This window comes from Prosopis cineraria, unplaced genomic scaffold, assembly GCF_029017545.1.
Source record: "Prosopis cineraria cultivar Desert tree isolate PC_DT_omini unplaced genomic scaffold, ASM2901754v1 PC6, whole genome shotgun sequence".
NCBI classification, from domain to species: Eukaryota; Viridiplantae; Streptophyta; class Magnoliopsida; order Fabales; family Fabaceae; genus Prosopis; species Prosopis cineraria.
The window spans coordinates 31,578,046-31,584,045 of NW_026555337.1; the positions used below are offsets into that span (position 1 = coordinate 31,578,046).

Here is a 6,000-nt window from a genome sequence, read left to right on the forward strand (position 1 = left end):
CTGATATAAACTCACTCATTGAGTTAGATGAATGCATCGAAGTACAATAATATCGGAGACAAATACAGAGAGTAGTTTTAGGTATTCAATATCACAGCTTGTGCCATTCAATTCTCCTCTTCATTTTTCATAAATGAGTCCTTTTATAGTTGAAGTTGATAAATGATCTGTTAGACTCATTAAAGTAGTTGTTGGAGTAGTCTTCTTCTCTCAGATGATCTTCTCTAGAACGTATAAGTATGTTTAGTTCTTTCAGTAGAGTTCCCTTACATCTTGTAGAGTATCAGTTAGACACAATTAATTTTCAATTGCTTTTCGATCTTGAGCATTGTATATGTAAGCGTAGCTTTGAAGCTTTGCAATGGTATTGTTACTCGAAAAGGACAGTATGAAATTGTAGCTTTTCAGATGGGTTTATGTGTTGGAACCAAAAGCAAATATAGCAGCATTTACGCATTTAATGTTCTAACAATATTATTGTTGAGAATTATACCGAAAGAACAACGACTATTTGGGAATAAAGATTTTTGGAGCAATCAATAAATGTTTAATCTAACCCTAAGTTGTATTTAGAAAGATTCTAGGACAATTAAATAACTAACACAACTCTCAAAAAGTGAAAAGAAAGAGATTGGAGAGAGAATCGAAAATGCTCTGTTACAGACAGAGAAATAAAACATAATTCTTCGTGCTTGTTTTGGAAGAGGTGGCCTTACTTTGAAATAATGAAGAAGCTGAATATCAAGAAGCATAGGATGGTTTTTTTGAAGTACATCCCTTATATCGAACAAGATTACGTATGCGATGATCTGAAAGTGTTTATTTAGGAATAAGAGAAGTTATTTTCAAATAAGTTATTCCATAATAGGCTATTTCTGAATAAGATGTTACAAAAGATGTATTGAGAATAGCTTTGAAAGAAAGACCCATTATTTTAGAATAAAGCAACCTATTCCCAAATAAGCTATTTTTGAATAGGAAAAAGAGTGGATAATTGAGAATAAGAGAGACACACTATGGAATAGGCTATTCAAAATAAAGAAGGTATTTTGAACTAAGGACCTGTTGATTAAAAATTCACAAAAGCTTTCAAAATTTGAATATTTGATTCTAAATTCAACTGAAATACTTCTCAAGCCATTAGGAAAAGTCGTTAAGAGATCAAGATTAAGTGAAATATTCAATCTTTAGAAAGAAACTCAATTAAATCAAACGCAGAATAACCGTTTGTGTTTTTTTTTTGACAATATGGGAAAAAGAGACGATGAAAAAGTCATTAAGAGTTTAATCCTAGCTAAAATTGTGTTTAAAAAGATTTTAGAAAGGTTATAAAGTTAACACAACTCAAAGAAAGTAAAAGGAATTGATATTAAATAAGTTTCGAAGAGTACGAAGTCAAACATGAAGAGCATAGCATAAAAACTAATGCTTATATCGGGATAAGTGAGCTTATTCCTAAATAAGGCTGGATATTTTGGAATAATAACTGGCTATTTTAGAATAATGGGCATAGTTTAAAATAGAGTTTGTATTAATTTTTAAAGGTCATAACTCTTTCATTTTAACTCCAAATCTAAAAAATGACCTATGGTTGGAAAGCTCTAGATGTCTAAATTTCGAGATGATGACCTACTTGAAAATTCAAATTAGTTTGAAAGATATAATCAAAAAGGTGAACAAAGGTTGATGAATGTACTAAAAGCTTCAACAACTAATGTTGAAAAATCATAACAATTTCATATAAAATTCATTTTGAATGAAATATATCTTTATAGAAAAGCTCTACAAGTCTATTTTGAAATGAAAGAAATTTTACATTAAATGAATTTATATATTAAAAATATATAAAAAAAATAAATAAAGGTCAAAATTGAGCATCTATAAAACTCACTACTATAAAAATAAGTTACAAGAACGCCTGTATAATAGCGTTCTTAATTAAAAAAGTTCTTATATCATAAGGCGGACTATACTGGAGCATTTTAAATTAAAAACGCTCTGGTAAATAGGTATTTGTAGGAGCTTTTGTGATAAAAAACGTTTTTGTTGGTATTAAAATAAATAAAAAAAATAATACAGTGACCTACAGCTTTTAAGCCACAGAAAGCTCTCGTAGGCCCAGGATCTATCGGAGCTTTTTAGGACTAAAAAATAATAATAATAATAATAATCTCAGTAGTCTCGATTTTTAGCTGCCTCAGTTTTATTCTCTCTTCTCCGCAAGTTGTCGTCCTCTCTCAGTTCCCATAAGTCATCTTTGCAGATAACTTCTGAGTCACTATTTCCACCCGTGGTTTACCGCTCCGACGCTGCCGTTGTCCCCTGGTTGTGCCCTCCAAGTTCCAGCTCCGTGTGTCTCCTACGTGGTCGTGAATCAACAGATCTAAAGACAGAGCTGTCATGATTCAGCAGATCTGAAGCCGGCGTCTCGCGTTCTTGGTCCATGCAGTTATCGCCGTCGCATTTCCCTCTGTGCTCGCCTTCATCCTTCTTTTCCTGAGACTTCGCCGTTCAATAGAGCCAGATCTCATCTCAACTCCGTGGGCTCCAAACTCCAGTTCGATCCACGTGCTCCAGATCAGATCATCTGCCGTGTGTCATGCTGCTCTTCGTTCATCTATCCAGCGCTCATATATAAATAGAGGTATGTGAGTCTAAGACATACTGTGTATGTGAAGCGACTCTACTAAAAACTCCGATTGAGGAGCTGCACCATCCGTGCGGCACTTCAAGGAAATAAATTTTTCTTCCAATCTTTGAAGGTTTTCTTTTGATTAGCTCAAGGAAATCGCAAATAAAATTTCTAATTTTAGACTGGTCAAAAACATCATGTGTGTATGTATGTGGAGGACCTATAGATTTCATGAAGGTACTTGAGTTCCATAGGCTTTTGTTTTTCCAAGATGTTATTTGTCTTCTGTAAATATATTGAGTGTTTCAAAATTTATAAGAAGTTATACTATTCTTATGTCATAAATAATGCTATTTATAAGATATGCTGATAGGGATAATGCTATTCCTACCTTATTTTGCAATATATGAATGAACAAATGCGTTCTCTTTCTTGGATTGCCGTGTAAGATTTAATGGGAATTAAGTGCAGATTTATAGTTCATTTTCTCATTGTGTTTGGGAATTAAAAACAGAGTCCATAATTTTCATTGTGGTTCACAGTGTCAACTCATTTCCTGCAGATAGGTTCCGAGATCTCAGCAATAATTTCTTCCTAATTGCTAGTTAGATGTCTAGTTGATATTTTCTTATTGTTGTTCAGGTCTGTGCTGGACTATTATCCCGACTTCAAGAATACAAAGCTGAACATGCGCAGCTAGAGGAACTTCTTAGTGCAGAGGTGAAGCTACATTGCTATTCCATGTTTAAAGGACTACGTGTTATCATGTTTCTCCAATAGAAAAATTTAATTGTTGCAACATTAAATTAATGCTAACTTTGAAGAGAGTTGAGTTAATCTTATGAAGCTCAAATAAAAGAGCTACAGAAAGATTTGTCTGAATGCAAAAGGGAAGTATCTAAAGTAGAATCAAATATGTCTGATGCCTTGGCAGCAAAGAGTGCTGAAATTGATACTCTTGTCAGTTATACAGATGCTGTTAAAAGGCAGGCTGCATTATTAGAGGGAAATATTGCTTCTCTTCAGGTTCTTCATAGTTAAATTGAAGCGTATTTTGCCTGATCTCCATGTCCTGCATCATTTACTTTAGTCCCTTGCAAAAGTTTTCTCCTTCAATGAACACACTAGGTCGCTCAGGTGTTGTTATATTTGAGTTTGGCTCAGAATGTCACCTAGTTAATGTATTCCTTGAAGTTTAAATGAGCTTCTTTTTCATTTTATCATTTCTACAAACAGATACTATCATTTTTCTATATATAAGAGAAAGAGTTTAGCCATATGATTTACATTACCTACTGTGTAGTTTTCAAAAGATATAACTATAGTGTAGTTTTATATACGTCATATGGGCTTGGAGAGAGTTGTTTTGATAGTGTTTAAAAATCATATGCCTCTATGTTTGTGTTGTTAGAAAATAATTGTTTTTTTTTTTCATTTACTGGTATTCATTTCATTGCATGGCGTCCAGGTTAAACTCTATATTTGAGAGGGCGTTCTACTTAATTATCATTGCTAGACACTCACGTCATTATGCGAGCAGCAGGTATGTTCGTTATTGAAAATTAACCCACTTTCTGGAATGGATTTGCCTTTGATATTGTGAAGGGTAAGGGAACTGTTACATTTGATCCCATTTGCACAGCTACCTAGGTTGATCAAATGAATGTACAACATTTGTACCATATTTCTTGTCTTATTTAATTGAAAAGGCTTCCTTATTGATTGCTTCACGTAGATAATGAAGCTGCAGTTCTTGAACAAATTAAATAGGCATGGAAAGTGACATTGAACAGACGGGTTTATTCATAATTAATATGATATTTATCATTTAACTATTTTTTTTAAATTTTTTGCAGATAGAATGTAAATGAGTACTGTACAACGAAGTAAGAATGGTGTTAGATGTACTTATTTATACCATGTAAGCATGGGAGTATTGGAAATGTTTTAAAATTCTTAAATTGTAATCTACATTATAATTATTTATATTGTAATATCGAAAATTAATTAGTTGAACTTTTGTATATAATGGATTTGCTTGTATACTTATATTAATCATATAAATATGTTTTTTTGTTTACCAGTCATGATGTGCATGTAGAAGATTAAAAAAAATGAATTAATATTTTTTTTAAAATAAGCCTATGGGAGCATTTCACGAAAAAAAAAAAATGCTCCAGTAGGGGTCTTACATGGGAGCGTATTGAGAATAAAGTCTCTAGGTCAACCTGCGGGAGCTTTTCTTAGTAGAAATGCTTTGAGCGTCTCAACAAAACAAAGCTCTCGTCGGCTAACCTACGGGAGCGTTTAAAAAACATTCTTGTACATACAGAAACAGTTATTTTCAGAGTGTTTCGAAAACGCTCCGAAAAGGCAAAATCAAACGGTCTAGTAGCTTATTTTTGTATTAGTGACTCTTGACTCAGCATAAATTTTAAGAAATTTTATGGAGTTAGTTTTCAAATAATATTTAAGAGTAAACATTTTCAAATATTGTGAGATATAATTGATTACAAACAAAATTAAGGTTATATCTCACTATTTATTTTAAAAAAGTGTGTTAAGATTTAAAATAAATGTATATAAAAATAGTGAGTTTAACATAAAGATTAGAAAGTTTAAAAGTATTATGCCTATCAAGATGGATTCAAGCTTGTATATTTTCATTCACTTAAACTTTTCTTTATACTGCATTTGGATTAGTTGGGATTTAATTTGTAGTTGGATTTTCTTCTTCGCAAAGGAGAGCAAAGGAAAGACCATCAATGCATATCTCGACCATTGAATTGAATTTGAAAATTTAGAGTTGATAACTTTTAAAAATAGAAATTTAATTTAAATGGTTCAGATTTGCAATGAAGAGGTAATGGAGAAAAAAAAGCAAAGGAGAGAAATCCACCTCTTTAATTTTACATTCAAATTTAAATCAAATTCATTGTTTGGATATACACATGCATGGGAATTTATAGATTTGCATATGTTTTATTACAATTTCTTTAGAATTTCAAACACCTTTTACTTTTTCGTTCTATACCCTAATTATTCAAAATTTCAACCATACTCTTTCAATGCCACCAACACATGTGGCTAAGTCATACAATTAGCAATAGGACCATTTTAACAAGTGCATATTTTAAAGTTAAATAGGTATAGAATTGGGTTTCTATTTAATTATATTTATTAAGATTTCATACGTATTTAATTAATATTTATATTTTTTTCTCTTTTCAATTAAATATAAAGAGAAAAATGAATTTTGGTGCAAAATCTACTCATATTTTTTGTTTTCATATTTTACAAAAAAAAATAAATTTAAGAAAAGAATAGCAAGAGATTATATATATATATAGAGAGAGAGAGAGGGAAGG

General features: G+C 31.5%; 1 long non-coding RNA gene across 1 annotated transcript; it reads left to right on the forward strand.

The window, feature by feature from the left end:
- The first annotated feature begins 2,188 nt into the window (after positions 1-2,188).
- On the forward strand, positions 2,189-4,719 carry LOC129314370 (uncharacterized). Its single transcript, XR_008594093.1, has 4 exons — positions 2,189-2,644; positions 3,275-3,352; positions 4,101-4,175; positions 4,489-4,719. It is a non-coding gene; the product is annotated as an uncharacterized LOC129314370 (long non-coding RNA).
- The last annotated feature ends 1,281 nt before the right edge of the window (positions 4,720-6,000 follow it).